This window comes from Oncorhynchus kisutch, linkage group LG27 (assembly GCF_002021735.2).
Source record: "Oncorhynchus kisutch isolate 150728-3 linkage group LG27, Okis_V2, whole genome shotgun sequence".
Classification (NCBI taxonomy): domain Eukaryota; kingdom Metazoa; phylum Chordata; class Actinopteri; order Salmoniformes; family Salmonidae; genus Oncorhynchus; species Oncorhynchus kisutch.
Window position 1 is genome coordinate 33050342 of NC_034200.2, and position 16536 is coordinate 33066877.

At 45.7% G+C, this 16536-nt stretch overlaps 1 long non-coding RNA gene across 1 annotated transcript; it reads left to right on the forward strand.

Moving 5' to 3' along the window:
* The first annotated feature begins 1713 nt into the window (after positions 1-1713).
* LOC109871644 (uncharacterized) lies at positions 1714-9445 on the forward strand. The gene is made up of 6 exons (XR_002252325.2): positions 1714-1812; positions 1951-2040; positions 6161-6273; positions 6699-6900; positions 7377-7465; positions 8311-9445. It is a non-coding gene; the product is annotated as an uncharacterized LOC109871644 (long non-coding RNA).
* The last annotated feature ends 7091 nt before the right edge of the window (positions 9446-16536 follow it).

A 16536-nucleotide genomic window follows, 5' to 3' on the forward strand; every position in this document is an offset into this window, starting at 1 on the left:
TAGCAATGATCGACAACCAAATTGATGGAGCTTGAATAATTGTGAAAATAATCATGGTAAATGTTGCACAATCCAGGTGAGGAAAGAGGTTGCACATTTCAGGTGTGGAAAGTTCTTAGAGATTTACCCAGAAAGACTCACAGCTTCAATAGCTTTCAAAGGTACTTCTAAAAGGTATTGACTCAGGGGTCTGAATACTTATGTAAATTAGGTGTTTCTGTATTTCATTTTTAATCAAATTGCAAACGTTTCTAAAAACATTTTATCACTTTGTCATTATGGGGTGTTGTGTGTATTTAATTCATTTTTGAATTCAGACTGTAGTACCATAAAATGTGGAATAAGTATGAATCATTTCTGAAGGCACTGTATATCTTGTTGCCTAGTCACCTTACCCATATACATATCTACCTCTATCACTCTAGTATCCCTGCACATTGTAAATATGACACTAGAACTGACTGAGCCTGTATATAGTATTTTTTATTTAACTAGGCAAGTCAGTTAAGAACAAATTCTTATTTTCAATGACAGCCTAGGAACAATGGGTTAACTGCCTGTTCAGGGGCAGAACAACAGATTTGTATCTTGTCAGCTCAGGGGTTTGAACTTGCAATCTTCCGGTTACTAGTCCAATGCTCTAACCACTAGGCTACCCTGCCGCCCCAGTATGACTACTTATGGCTCTTCTTATTTATTTATTATATTTATCTTATGCTTTTGTTCTACCTTATGTTATTTTTAGTATTACATTGTTATTGATTACTGCATTGTTGAGTTTAGAGTTTGCAGGAAAGGCATTTCCCTGTACTTATGCATGTGACATTAAAACTTTAAACTACTGCTAGGGTTTACACAGTCAAATGTAATAAATAACTACATTTTTAATTCACAACTGTACAAATTCTACATTTGTGAAATCAATATTTAAATACATACTTTTTTTATGAAGATGGAATGTTTTTATTCTGTATATTAGCAACAAAACCCATTTTAACACACATCTAAAATCTAGGAATTAAAGAAAACTGAGAAAAGTAATATTTAAAAAATAATAATTTGTGAAAGATTGGTGGACATAGACTTTGGGAACAAAATTCTTCATTTCAATTTACACATTGGTGTAAAAATGTATTGTATATAAAACATTGTGTCTATCGGTGTGTGTGTGTCTGTAACGTATACGCTAGGAGTCAGGAAGCAGGTGCAGAAGGTGAGTTTGTTTAATAAAGAGAATAAGTACATAAACAAAACAGGAGAAGTGTACTGAATGTGAACAAAACCAATACTGCCTGAAGACTGAGGCTACTGAGGGCAAAATAAAGGGGAAGTAATCAAGGTAATGATGAAGTCCAGGTGTGCATAACGATTGTGAGCAAGTGTGTGTAATGTGGGTTGCCATGACCAGTGGTTAGTAGACCGGTGATGTCGAGGGCAGGAGAGAGGGAACAGGAGTAGGCATGACAGTGTCCAGACCCAGCTGTAATGATGATGAGTGTACCCATCTGTTGTGATGGCTGTCCCAGGGCCTACCACCTGACATGCACAGACCCTCCCTGACCACAATATCAAGTGTTACGTTCCCCAGTTTCTGTGTTGCTGTGGGTTTGTATGTGTGTGTATTTCAGGAAATGGCTTCTTGGATTCCTGAAGCAGCTGATTGGTCAGCCCCGTCGCTGATTGGAGTTCTGACCCCTCCCTCTCGTCAGGGGAAACAGCTGTCTCTTCATTACCAACTCCTCCAGCTTGATAAAAGCCAGTGTTCCTTTGTCAGAGAAAAGAGCTTCTTTTAATGTCCTGTGTTGGTTGTTGGTAAGTGAAAGTTTTGTTGGTATTATTTTGTAGCCACTCCTTCAGAGGTATGTTTATGCCAATAGGACTTAGTATTTTTGGTTATTGAAATTGTTCACTTACATTATTGGTAAATTATTCTGTTTCCTTTGTTCCCAGGGGGGAAGGGGAATGCACCTTGGGAGTGTTTAGGCAAGAGGCCTGCGGGCATACCTAACCCGTAGTATTTAATCTGTCTATGCACACTAGGTAAGACCTGGGTGGACCACCCCCTATATTTTTGGTATACTGTATGTGACCAGAAACCTTACTGGAGTTCTGTACACGTAACTTGTTCAGGTCAATATTTTAATTCAATTTTTCTCAATTACAACTACCCATTTACTTCCACTGCTATTACTTCTACCTCAACGTATCATATTGAGGTATAACGGTTCTACCTCACCATAATATTGAGGTATTATGGTTTTACTTCAGTATGATATTGAGGTATAACTGCTCTACTTCGGTATGATATATAATGGCTCTACCGCAGTATGATATTGAGGTATAATGGCTCTACATCAGTATGATATTGAGGTATAATGGCTCTACATCAGTATGATATTGAGGTATAATGGCTCTACATCAGTATGATATTGAGGTATATCAGCTATACCTCAGAAGGATATTTATCATGTTTATCACGTTTATACTATCACATTTAGGTAAGACCCAGATGCAGACAGTGTAGAAGTAACAAGAGTTTACTTACTTACTTACTGACTTTATTGTCCCCATGGGGAAATTTTGTTGCAGTGTCATGTACACATTTAAAGTGGCGTTTAAATGCAAAACAAAATTGACAATACAACTTTCTTAACAGTTACGCACCAATAAAAATAGTAAGAAATAAGAAATAAATCATTAAATAAAAAAGAAAAGTCTGGATGGGGGGAAAACCTGTGACAAAGTCCAGGGAAATGTGAGACTAGGGACGGTGAGGGACAGGCAGAGGTTGGAGGCGACCAGTCGGAGCTTGCCGAGGAGTCTTGTGTTGTGCGCAAACTGTGCAAGCGACGACAAATGCGGAGACATCGGGGACCATGGGAGGCCACCGAAAGCGGTGTCGCACAAAAGCCAGGGTCCGACTGGAGCCTGGGTGGCAGGACAGTCTGGAGGAGTGGGCCCACTCTAGGACCGCGGAGCGGACCGCGTCCGGCACGAACATCTGGTTATCTGGACCCTCAGGGTTTGGGCTGGGAATGCTGCACCTCCCGAACCTGCTTCCCTATTCCCCAGCTGAGTGCCATTGCCAGGCACAAGGTGGGAAGGATTGTCTCCGGTTCTGGGGTAGTAGGGCTATATCTGGCTTAACGTTCTTGGATCCTGGCCGGTAGGAGAGGGAGAAGTTGAACAGTAGGCCCATCTAGCCTGCCTGGAATTGAGACGCTTGGTGGTACTGAGATATTCCAGGTTCTTGTGGTCGGTCCACACGCTGAATGGATGTGACGCCCCCTCCAGCCAGTGCCTCCACTCTTCCAACGCCATCTTCACTGCAAGCAGCTCACAATTCCCCACATCGTAGTTCCTCTCCGTATCATTGAGGCAGTGGGAGAAGAAGGTGCAGGGTTCCAACTTGAGGTCCAGGGCAGACCGCTGGGACAGGACAGCCCCAACCCCAACATCAGAAGCATCGCCCTCCACCACAAACTGGTGGGACAGATCCGAATGAACCAAGATGGGAGCTGTGGTGAAGGGGTGTTTGATATCCCGGAACACCCCATCAGCAGCTTGAGACCATGTCAATGGAACCAATGGAGAGGTGAGTCCAGACAAGGGGGAAGCCAGGGTGCTGTAGCCCCGGATACTGCGCCAATAAAAGTTGGCTAAGCCCAGGAACCGCTGCAGCTGGACTCTGGATGTGGGCTGTAGCCAATGCACCACTGCCCTCACCTTCCCGGGATCCATCTGTACGCTCCCTGCAGCAATGATGTAACCCAGAAAGGGGATAGAATTCGCACTTCTGTGCTTTTACAAAAAGCTGATTCTCCAGGAGGCATTGGAGAACTTGTTGGACGTGGAGCATGTGTTCTTGGGTGGAGCGGGATAAGACAAGGATGTCATCGAGGTAGACTAATGACTGAACCGGTTCAACATGTTGCGGTGAACATCATTAACCAGAGCCTGGAACACAGCAGGGGCGTTGGTAAGGCCAAAGGGACCAAGTACTCGTAGTGGCCGCTGGCCGTGATGAAGGCAGTCTTCCACTCTTCCCACCTCCCATATCCGTACCAGGTGGCTGTGTGGGGACATCCAGCTTGGAAGCCAGGGTAGCGTCCATAAAGCTCTATTCCGCTCCAGAGTCGATGAGTATCCAGAGAGATTTTGACTGAATCCCCCACAGCAATATGACATGAAAAGGAATGCAAGTAAGTGGAGAGGAAATGTTATCCGTATGGCCCACCAGAGTACTCACTCCTACCGGTAATCCTGGTCTTTTAGTGGACAGGAGGAGACGAAATGACTAGTACTCCCGCAATACAGGCAACTCTTAGTGTGAAGTCTGTATAGCCGGTCAGCAGGAGACAGTCTAGCTTTGCCTAGTTGCATGGGCTCGGGAAGAGGTGCATCGTCAGTCTTCGGAGGCTCTCGTGGGAACTCTGGTTCTTTCGGCAACGGAGTCATCGGGAACTTCCGGGATACCCCGGAGGTGAAGCAGAATCGACTCTCCTTCCTTTGTTCCCGTAGTTGTCCATCAATCCGTATGGTCAAGGCGACGAGCGTGTCGAGATCCTTCGGTAGTTCCTGGGCTGCCAGCTCATCCTTAACTTACTCCGTCCTCCGAAACTCCGTGTAAGAATGTATTGAACAGCGCTTCCTGGTTTCAAGCACTCTCAGCTGCTCAGCAGCTCTCCACTGCGTATTCTGCTACACTATGGGAGTCTTGGCATAACTGGAGCAGCTTGTGAACAGCCTCTCGCCCGGCCAATGGAGAATCAAACACCTTCCGAACCTCCTCCACAAACACCGAACTTCCTCCCACACCGTCATGGCCCAGGCGAGTGCCCTCCCGGGCATCAGCGTAATGATGTACGCGGTCCGAGGGGAACAACGAAGGCTGCAGCTCAAAAATGAGGGAGCACTGGGAGAGAAAAGCCTGTCCGGTTCCAGAATCTTCATCGTAGCACTCTGGAGGAAGTAAGTGGGGTTCTCGGGACACTGGGGTAACCGGCGAGGTGGTGCTGCTAATACTGAGTTACTGAGGGGCTGGGACATTTCCGTCGTGGTAGGCTGCCTAACAGACAAGCCGGGGAAATGCTCCAGCAAAGTGTTCAATGTATGGTCATGGCGTTTGGCCAAGGTTTGGAACCCTTCCATAAGCCTGCGAAGCAACTCCTCGTGCCTTCCGATGGTGGCTCCTTGGGAGGAGATGCCGTTGCGGAGCTGGTATGAGTCTGCTGGGTCAGTCATGGCCCCTTCATACGATCACATTTAGGTAAGACCCAGATGCAGACAGTGTAGCAAGTAGCAAGAGTTTATTACAACCACATGGGAGGGCAAACAACAGGTCAAGGCAGGCAGGGGTCAATAATCCAGAAAGGGTGTAAAGGGTCCAGAACGGCAGGCAGTCTCAGGGCCAGGGCAGGCAGGGGTCAATAATCCAGAATGGTAGGGTAAGGTACAAAACAGTCTCAGGGACAGGACACGCAGAACGGTCAAAACCGGGAAGGACTAGAAAACAGGAGCAGGAAAACAAAACACTGGTAGATTTTACAAACAAAACGAACTGGCAACAGACAAACAGAGAACACAGGTATAAATACACAGGGGAAGATGGGTAACACCTGGAGGGGGGTAGAGACAATCACAAAGACAGGTGGAACGGATTAGGATGTGACAATATTGATCTATAACGGCTCTACTTCAGTATGATATCGAGATATAACTGTTCTACCTCAGTATGATATTGAGGTATAATGGCTCTACCTCAGTATGATATTGAGGTATTTTCGGCTCTACCTCTGTTTGATATTGAGGTATAAGGTCTCTTCTTCAGTATGATATTGATATAAAGCAGTTCTACTTTTCGCTGCCATATCTCTTGGCTCAGAGACCAGCTCCAGTAATTCCACCTTAGACTTCTCCTTGTCCTCCACCTCTCTCTCTCCAGCGTCGACATGACCTGATATCCAGGTCTCTGCATATCAGATGATTACTGGTTTATTTTTGTTGTCTTTTTAAACCTTAGCCTCTTCTATTTTCTTCTACACTGTTCCCCATTTTTCTTCAATCTGTTATTGTTAATCAGCCTCTTTCAGAATTATTTTGTGTAGTATACAAACAGTGTGTGTGTTTGCGTGTGTGTGCATGCACGCCTGTGTTCCAGTGTGCAGGTGGTAAGGTGGTGGGGGTCAGGGAGGTGTGTGGGGTTTGCCTCCTCAGTGGAGGAGCCCTGAGCCTCTGTTTCCAGTGTCTACACACCTGCTGTCACTTCCCAAAGTAAGACCACCTCTAAATCCATCTTACCCACCTCTAAATCCATCTTACCCACCTCTAAATCCATCTTATCAGTCTTCTAAATCCATCTTGTCCATCTTCTAAATCCATCTTACCCACCTCTAAATCCATTTTATCCCACCTCTAAATATTGTTTAGAGTCATATCTTCTGTTTTTGATCAATTAAATGCATTTTAATGTCATAGATTTAGCCGGGGGTAAGACAATGGCTGCAATGAGGTTTAAATAAATCAGGATTAGACCGACCTGTTGTATATTTTCTAACAGTAACCATGTACTTTACTGTACATGAACTGAGAGTTGTGATCACAGTGATAATTGGTGTGAAGCTTGTGGCTACCAATGTCCAGTAATGGAACAGTCAACAGTATATCAGTAGGCATTCCTCTGTCTTTGTCTTTGACAGTGGGAGGTCCATCTGCTCTTCCTGCACCAGGCGCTGGGGCAGCTCAACAAATAGAGAGGCTGAATCCAGGGGCTTCGTGTGTGTACCTCATTTCTCTCTCCACCTCCTGTACTCCCAGGTTGGTCAGACTTCAAAAACTCAGGAGCAGAGCTCCTCTGAGACCATCCTACACAAGTATGAACTAGACTTCATCGTGGGAGAGGTGAGTTAACCTAACTTTTTGTAGCCTACTTTGAAATCAATGGGACATTTGTGCAAACACTTAGGATACACTTTTCCTCAGTTAGGATTCGACCCTTCAAAGTGGTGTGGATATCTCATTAAATCTCTAAGTCAAGCTAATTATAATCATTTGGTGGGTGCTTATTTGTTCTATTTCACACAATCTACAATACAAGTGTGAATTGGAAATGTGTTTTTTGCATATCCCAACTCTCCCTGAGACACCCTCGGAGAGTGGGGTCACATCAAGGGTCTGCCATTTTCAACGGCGACCCTGGAGTTGATTTTTTTCACCTTGTCAGCTCGGGGATTCGAACTAGCAACCTTTCGGTTATTGGCCCAACGCTCTAACCGCCCATATTTCAAACCGGTTCCATCACTATTTATCTGTAATAGCATATGTTTGTGGTAGATATTGTTTAATGATAAGATGTTCTGTGTTTGTTCCTCTTTCAGCAGGGCTCCAAAGATGGGGTCCTCCAGAGGGCTTTCCACAACACTTCCAGGCCTCAGATACTCGGGGCAACTTTCAATGAAACACACACGTAAAAGCGCACACACCCAAGCATTCTTGTGCACTCATACACCAAGCTCTGGATTTTTGCTATGATCTCGCGCGCACACAAACACACTTTCCCTCTTTCTGTCTCTCTCTCTCTTGTGGTCTCTCTCTTGTGGTCTCTCTCTTGTTGTCGTGGTCTCTCTCTTGTTGTCGTGGTCTCTCTCTTGTGTCGCGCTCTCTCTCTCGTGTTGTCGCGCTCTCTCTCTCGTGTTGTCGCGCTCTCTCTCTCGTGTTGTCGCGCTCTCTCTCTCGTGTTGTCGCGCTCTCTCTCTCGTGTTGTCGCGCTCTCTCTCTCGTGTTGTCGCGCTCTCTCTCTCGTGTTGTCGCGCTCTCTCTCTCGTGTTGTCGCGCTCTCTCTCTCGTGTTGTCGCGCTCTCTCTCTCGTGTTGTCGCGCTCTCTCTCGTGTTGTCGCGCTCTCTCTCTCGTGTTGTCGCGCTCTCTCTCTCGTGTTGTCGCGCTCTCTCTCGTGTTGTCGCGCTCTCTCTCGTGTTGTCGCGCTCTCTCTCGTGTTGTCGCGCTCTCTCTCGTGTTGTCGCGCTCTCTCTCGTGTTGTCGCGCTCTCTCTCTCGTGTTGTCGCGCTCTCTCTCTCGTGTTGTCGCGCTCTCTCGCTCTCTCTCTCGTGTTGTCGCGCTCTCTCGCGCTCTCTCTCTCGTGTTGTCGCGCTCTCTCTCTCCTTCTCTCATCCTTAAGGAAGGATCCACAACAGTCCCATATAACAGATGGTTTAATTTTTATAGCTACGGACACTGAGAATGTCTCTGTTTTTAACTCAAATTCCTTGAAGGCTGACACTTAGCTCTGGAATGTTGTTTTTGTACATTTTCAGGAGTTTAGCAGAACTCCAAGATGGATAGACTTTTGCCAAGCAGGAGAAAGATGTTTTCCCCCTCCGCCAGTATTTGGTTGCTACGGTGACCTGCTCCTCAAGGCCCCAAAATAAGGGGTGAGGAATGCGGTGCTGTGGACGTTAACGATCGACGGGTTGAGGAATATGGTGCTGTGGAAGTTAACCATCGACGGCTCATGAAAGAAACCCTCTATATTTGGAGACTCTGAGCGGGACCACGCTTCACAGTTGGCAGCGATATTGTTTTTCTGGACAGTGTTTCAGCTTTGATGGATGATGATGTATGTGTGCCAACATTGATTTGTAATTATGAACGTTGTATGTGTGGGGTTGTGCTCTGTTGTGCCAGTGCGCAAGTATAGCTGAAGAACACATTTAAGACACCTCTAGGTGGCACTCATATGTCAATCAATCTATGAAAGGCCCAACATCATGTAAAAACTGTCATGAAACATTTGTTGCAATTCTCAATGTACAGGACCATTGGGACTCAATTTCTTTATAGGAGGCCCATCAATAGACTGACTCTGAAGGCGAGAGAATGGGGGAAACTTGCCAAGGCACAAGGTCGGGGGATGTTGCCATTCCTTTCATTTCCAAAACAAACATGAGATGTGAACATTGTGAACCAGATGGGTTTAATGTATCTGGTATTCGAACAAGATCAGGCCAGGATGTACTCTGGCGCTGTTCAGCTCTACAAACCTCTGTCATGTTTTCACTATCAGGACTCTCATAACAAAGCCTCCATTAACACTTTATAAAGCCTATATAGATTGTGCCGAAATCATTCATAAGTACATGTCATGGGTGGTAAAAAGAGTCAGGCCACATTTGTCAAAGAACTACATATTGTTATATTCTCTCTGCAGATTAAAGGCTACTGATTATGCCAGCCTTGCTTGCCAGGTTTGAGACCTACAGCAATCTACATACTGTATGTGCATTCGGGAAGTATTCAGACCCCTTGACTTTTTCCACATTTTCTTACGTTACAGCCTTGTTCTAAAATGGATTAAATCTTTTTTTGCTTTCATCAATCTACACACAATTCCCCATAATGACAAAGTGAAATTAGAAATATTTGCAAATGTATTAAATATAAAAACAGACATATCTTATTTACACAAGTATTCAGACCCTTTGCTATGAGACTTGAAATTGAGCTCAGGTGCATCCTGTTTCCATTGATCATCCTTGAGATGTTTATACAACTTGATTGGAGTCCAACTGTGGTAAATCCAATTGATTGGACATGATTTGACACACCTGTCTATATAAGGTCCCTCAGTTGACAGTGCATGTCAGAAAAAACAAAACCATGAGGTTGAAGGAATTGTCCGTAGGGCTCCAAGACAGGATTGTCACAGATCTGGGGAAGGGTACCAAAAAATGTCTGCAGCATTGAAGGTCCCCAAAAACCCAGTGGCCTCTAATTCTTAAATAGAAGAAGTTTGGAACCACCAAGACTCTTCCTAGAGATGGCCACCCAGCCAATCTGAGCAATTGGGTCAGGGAGGTGACCAGGAACCCGGTGGTCATTCTGACAGAGCTCCAGCGTTAATCTGTGGAGATGGGAGAACTTTCCAGAAGGACAACCATCTCTGCAGCACTCCACCAATCAGGACTTTATGGTAGAGTGGCCAGATGGAAGTCACTCCTCAGTAAAAGGCACATGACAGCCCGCTTGGAGCACCTAAAGATTCTCTGGTCTGATGAAACTTTAGCCTAAATGCCAAGCATCAAGTCTGGAGATAACCAGGCACCACTCATCACCTGCCCAATACCATCTCTACGTTGAAGCATGGTGGTGGCAGCATCATGCTGTGGGGATGTTTTTCAGCGGCAGGGACTGGGAGACTAGTCAGGATAGAGGGAAAGATGAACGGAGCAAAGTACAGAGAGATTCTTGATGAAAACCTGCTCCAGAGCGCTCATGACCTCAGACTGGAGCAAAGGTTCCCCTTCCAACCAACGACCCTAAGCATACAGTCAAGACAACGCAGGAGTGGCTTCAGGACAAGTCTCTGAATGTCCTTGTGTGGACCAGCCAGAGCTTGGAATTGAACCGGAATTAACATCTCTGGATAGACCTGAAAACAGCTGTGCAGTGACGCTCCCCATTCAACCTGACAGAGCTTGAGAGGATCTGCGGAGAAGAATTGGAGAAACTCCCCATATACAGGTGTGGCAAGCTTGTCGTGTCATACCCAAGAAGACTCTAAGCTGTAATTGCTGCCAAAGGTGCTACAGCAAAGTACTGAGTAAAGGGTCTGAATACTTATGTAAATGTAATATTTCAGTTGTTTTTTTATACATTTGCAAAAATGTATAAAACCTAGTTTTTGCCTCGTCATTATGGGGTATTGTGTGTAGATTAATGAGGAGGAAAATAGAATTTAATCAATTTTAAGGCTGTAACGTAACAAAATGTGGAAAAAGTCAAGAGGTCTGAATACTTTCCAAATGCACTGTAGGTTACTGTTTACAAATGCCCAAAACTGCTCTACTCCCTCTACCACTGAGAATCTTTCTGGTTCAACCCTACGCTTAAGTCATCTTTGTTTTGAAAGACTAAAATGTTTCTCTGACATTTTTGTTTCATGTTTGGGTTGTGAGTTGAGACAAAATGGGGCTGTGTGTGTGCACATACAGAGCTGATCTCTCATTCACCTTCTCAAGATGAGCTTCCACCACATCCTGTCACTGTGTTGTCATTCATGGCCCTGAAATTCGTTGGAATAATATGATAAGTGAAATTCCCACGATAGGCGTCCTCTTTTCACAGCTTTAGGACATTCCAGAGAATCTGCACAGCCATTTGGCTGTGAAGAGATCACACGGGTGTTCCTGTTGTGCCATGACTGATCTGAGGAGGATGAGGGGAGCTTGACTTCCAGGCATGACCCCTCTCTTCCAATACCATTGTTATGGAGAGGAAGTGGTGCTTATTGTCTTTGCCCCTGTGGGCCCAGCCTAGGCTACTGGGGTTAGGGTTAGGGTCAGCCTAGGCAACTGGGGTTAAGGTTAGGGTCAGCCAAGGCTGTGGTTAGTGTTAGGGTCAGCCTAAAATGGGGTTAGGGCTAGGGTTAGGGTCAGCCTAAGCTGGAATTAGTGTTAGGGTTAGCCTAGGCTGGGGTTAGGGTCAGCCAAGGCTGGGGTTAGGGTTAGGGTCAGCCTAGGGCCTAGGCTATTGGGGTTAGGGTCAGCCTAGGCTGGAGTTAGGGCTAGGGTTAGGGTCAGCCTAGGCTGAGATTAGTATAAGGGTTAGTCTAGGCTGGGGTTAGGGTCAGACTCGGTTGGGTTTAGTGTTATGGTTAGGGTTAGCCCAGGCTGGGGTTAGTATTAGGGTTAGCCTAGGCTGGGGTTAGTGTTAGGGTCAGAGTAGGCTGGGGTTAGTGTCATGGGTTGGGGTTAGTGTTAGGATTCAGTCTAGGTTGGGGTCAGACTAGGCTGGGGTTATGGTCAGACTAGGCTGGGGTTAGTGTTAGCGTTCAGTCTAGGTTGGGGTCAGACTAGGCTGGGGTTATGGTCAGACTAGGCTGGGGTTAGGGTCAGACTCGGTTGGGTTTAGTGTTATGGTTAGGGTTAGCCCAGGCTGGGGTTAGTATTAGGGTTAGCCTAGGCTGGGGTTAGTGTTAGGGTCAGACTAGGCTGGGGTCAGAGTAGGCTGGGGTTAGTGTCATGGGTTGGGGTTAGTGTTAGGATTCAGTCTAGGTTGGGGTCAGACTAGGCTGGGGTTATGGTCAGACTAGGCTGGGGTTAGTGTTAGCGTTCAGTCTAGGTTGGGGTCAGACTAGGCTGGGGTTATGGTCAGACTAGGCTGGGGTTATGGTCAGACTAGGCTGGGGTTAGGGTCAGACTAGGCTGGGTTTAGTGTTAGGGTTCAGTCTAGGTTGGGGTTCGGGTCAGACTAGGCTGGGGTTAGTGTTAGGGTTCAGTCTAGGCTTGGGTTAGTGTTCAGTCTAGGCTGGGGATAGGGTTAGGGTCAGCCTAGGCTGGGGTTAGGGTCAGCATAGGCTGGGGTTTCTATTTATTTAACTTGGAGTAAGGCTGGGGTTAGTGTTAGGGTTAGCCTAGGCTGGGGTTAGGGTTGGGGTCAGCCTAATATGGGGTTAGGGTTAGATTTGGCTGGGGTTCGTGTTAGCCTAGGCGGGGGGTTATTTCAGCCTTATCTGGGGTTAGGGTGGGCCTAGACAGGGGATACTGTTAGGGTTAGCCTAAACTGGCATTAGGGTTAGTGTCAGCCTAGGCTGGGGTTAGGGTCAGCCTAATCTGGAATTAGCTGTGAGGTTAGCCTAGACTGGGGTTGGGGTCAGCCTGGGCTGGTGTTAGGGTTGGGGTCAGCCTGGACTGGGGTTAGGGTTGGGGCTGGGTTTAGGGTTGGGGTCATCCTGGGCTGGGGTTAGGGTTGGGGTCAGCCTGGACTGGGGTTAGGGTTGGGGCTGGGGTTAGGGTTGGGGTCCTCCTGGGCAGGGGTTAGGGTTGGGCTCAGCCTAGGGCCTAGGCTACTGGGGATAAGGCCAGCATGCTTCAGTTCGGCTGGCGCCTAGCCGAAATTGAATTCAATTAGTATTTGGTAACAGTGCCATTAAATTGTTGAACTTGGGTCAAACGTTTCAGGTAGCCTTCCACAAGCTTCCCACAAAATGTTGGGTGAATTTGGGCCCATTCCTCCTGACAGAGCTGGTGTAACTGAGTCAGGTTTGTACGCCTCCTTCAGTTCTGCACACAAATTTTCTATAGGATTGAGGTCAGGGCTTTGTGATGGCCACTCCAATACCTTGACTTTGTTGTCCTTAAGCCATTTTGCCACAACTTTGGAAGTATGCTTAGGGTCATTGTCCATTTGGAAGACCCATTTGTGAACAAGCTTTAACTTCCTGACTGATGTCTTGAGATGTTGCTTCAATACATCCACATAATTGTCCTCCCTCATGATGCCATCTATTTTGTGAGGTGCACCAGTCCCTCCTGCAGCAAAGCACCCTCACAACATGATGCTGCCACCCTTGTGTTTCACGGTTGGGATGGTGTTCTTCGGCTTGCAAGCCTCCCTTTTTCCTCCAAACATAATGATGGTCATTATGGCCAAACAGTCTTCTTTTCATCAGACCAGAGGACATTTCTCCAAAAAGTACGATCTTTGTCCCCATGTGCAGTTGCAAACCAAAGTCTGGATTTTATATGGCGGTTTTGGAGCAGTGGCTTCTTCCTTGCTGAGCGGCCTTTCAGGTTATGTCGATATAGGACTCGTTTTACTGTGGATATAGATACTCTTGTACCTGTTTCCTCCAGCATCTTCACAAGGTCCTTTGTGTCACAACTTCTGCCAAAGTTGTTGCCTCTCCTTGTTCGGGCGGTGCTCGGCGGTCGACGTCACCGGCCTTCTAGCCATCATTGATCAATTTTTCATTTTCCATTGGTTTTGTCTTGTCTTCCCACACACCTGTTTTCAATCCCATTCATTACCTGTTGTGTATTTAACCCTCTGTTTCCCCTCATGTCTTTGTCAGAGATTGTTTTATATCAAGTGTTGTTTTTTTGTTGTATAGGTGCGCGACGGGTCCGCGTACCCATGTTCGTTTATGTATGTACGTATTTAGTGTTTGGAGCATGTTAAGTGGACTTATATTAAAAGACTCCATTTACACTCCGTTTGACTCTCCTGCGCCTGACTTCCCTGCCACCTATACACACCACTCTGACACTTTGCTGTTGTTCTGGGATTGATTTGCACTTTTCGCACCAAAGTACGTTTATCTCTAGGAGACAGAACGTGTCTCCTTCCTGAGCAGTATGATGGCTGCGTGGTCCCATGGTGTTCATACTTGCGTACTATTGTTTGTACAGATGAACATGATACCTTCAGGCGTTTGGAAATTCCTCCCAAGGATGAACCAGACTTGTGGAGATCTACTATTTTCTTTCTGAGGTCTTGGCTGATTTCTTTTGAATTTCCCATGATGTCAAGCAAAGAGGCACTGAGTTTGAAGGTAGGCCTTGAAATACATCCACAGGTACACCTCCAATTGACTCATTATGTTAATTAGCCTATCATAATAATTTTCTGGGATTTTCCAAGCTGTATAAAGACGCAGTCAACTTAGTGTATGTAAACTTCTGACCCAGTGGAATTGTGATACAGTGAAATAATGTCTGTAAACATTTGTCGGAAAAATTACTTGTGTCATGCACAAAGTAGATGTCCTAATCGACATCTACAACCTAAGTGTATGTAAACTTCCGACTTCAACTGTACCCTTTAAAGTGGAACTGACAGCATTTTAGCAAGATTAAATCTCATTCAAATCTGTTCATATACACTCTCAGGAAGAATATGACACATTTCCTTAAAATTTCTGACAAGCGAGTATTTTCATATGGTCATTTTCACGTTTTCATGAATTCATAGACTGTTTGGGAATGACGAGTGAGAAAGTGACCCCAACCCTAATTAAATCTACTAAAAACATGTGTCTTGTCCAGGACCGGAGTCCACGTTCACCGGTGCGCCATAGACAATAGCCTTTTCATATCTGAAAAGTAGTAGTAGTTTAACATGACAGGAACATAGAGAGCTGGTGGCAGATTCCCTGTCACCACACACACATGAGCGAAGGCACGTACCAACACACGCAGGCACACACACACACACCTGCCACCAGCCTAGGGGTAGTCTAAATTACATTTCCACTCTTCCTCTATCCTGAGTTCTGTTTTTGTTATTCTGATACAGTAAAGACAAGGAAGGAATGTTAGATCATGATATTTGTAAGATAACCAACAATGCGGTTACTGTGAGTAAAGCTAAGTTAATGTTCATCAGTTGGGTTGACAATTTCCCAGAACACTCTTCAATAAACGGCATGACAAAGAGAGCCTTGTGATGTGACATAACAGCATAGCCCAGCCCCTTGTCTAGACGTCTCCTCCCAATAGTGTTTTTAGTGCATCTTAAAGAGACTTGGTAGGAGACACACACAGCTGTCTGTGTTGAAGTGCACTCCGGGGTTAAATGGTCCGATACGGAGACGTCCACAACGTCCAATAAGACAGGAGAAAATTTTCAAGTACTCTCTCCCGAGCAACACCAAGATAATGACACGGTTGAAGGGAAATTGTAGGGTAGCATCGGCTTGGAACTGTTAACACTGACCTGGAGAGACCCTTTTGGGCATTCCAGAGTGGTTCTGGGATTCTTGGAAGTGCTCCGTGTTTGCATTCTTCGTTCCTGGCTTCAGCAGAGGTTGTGCGTCTCTGTGAAATTGGACTGGGACATAGCTAGGCCCAGGAGTTTTCCTGACCATGGGACTTAACTGGGAATTAATCTCCGGGTTCTCAAGCTTTAGGATTTACTGAAACTGGGCCCCAGTGTTGTTCCTGACTTCAGATCAGGTGGTTAGGAACAACTCCTGGCCCTATGCCCATTTCAGGTCCCAACTCCTGGCCCTATGCCCATTTAAAGGGTACTTCAGGATTTTGTCGATGGAGCCCTTTATCTCATTCCCCAGTCAGATGAACTTGTGGATACAATTTGTATGTCTCTCCGTGCAGTTTGAAGGAAGTTGCTAACTAACATTAGCTCAATGACTCGAAGTCTGTGGTAACTGCTAGCATGCTGGTAGATTCCATAGGCTTCCAGTCATTGCGTTAGCCCTGGCTTGCGAAACAACCTCTAACTTCCTTCATACTGGATGCAGAGATGTAAAAATGGTATCCTTGAGTTAATATGACTCTGGGGAAGTAGATAAAATCCCAAAGTATTCCTTTAAGGGCCCAACTCCTGGCCCTAGTCCCATTTAAGGACCCAACTCTGGGCCTTAGACATTGATGCGCTGAAAAGTTGGCTGCACAGAATTCCTAGATGAAATATAACATAGTATATTATAGATTGTAGGTTTATAGAAGATGGCAGCTAGTCGGAGCAAGCTTAGAGTTAAGAGTTCCTATGAGCGATAACATGATAAAAAGTGACTGACTGTGTAATAAGTGTACCCAAGTGTTTTCAGTGGACTAAGAAAACTGCATGTAATCCTTTAAACTGATTTAAAGGAATTCCTTTAAGGGATATAGCTTGATAATAAAATGTGATTGACAGGCTGATCTATAACAGGCTGCATCAGGAATGTGTTGTCCTTCAACACAATGAACTCTATAGAAATCTTGAGTTCAACTTCGACTCAAATTCAAATTCAACTGTTG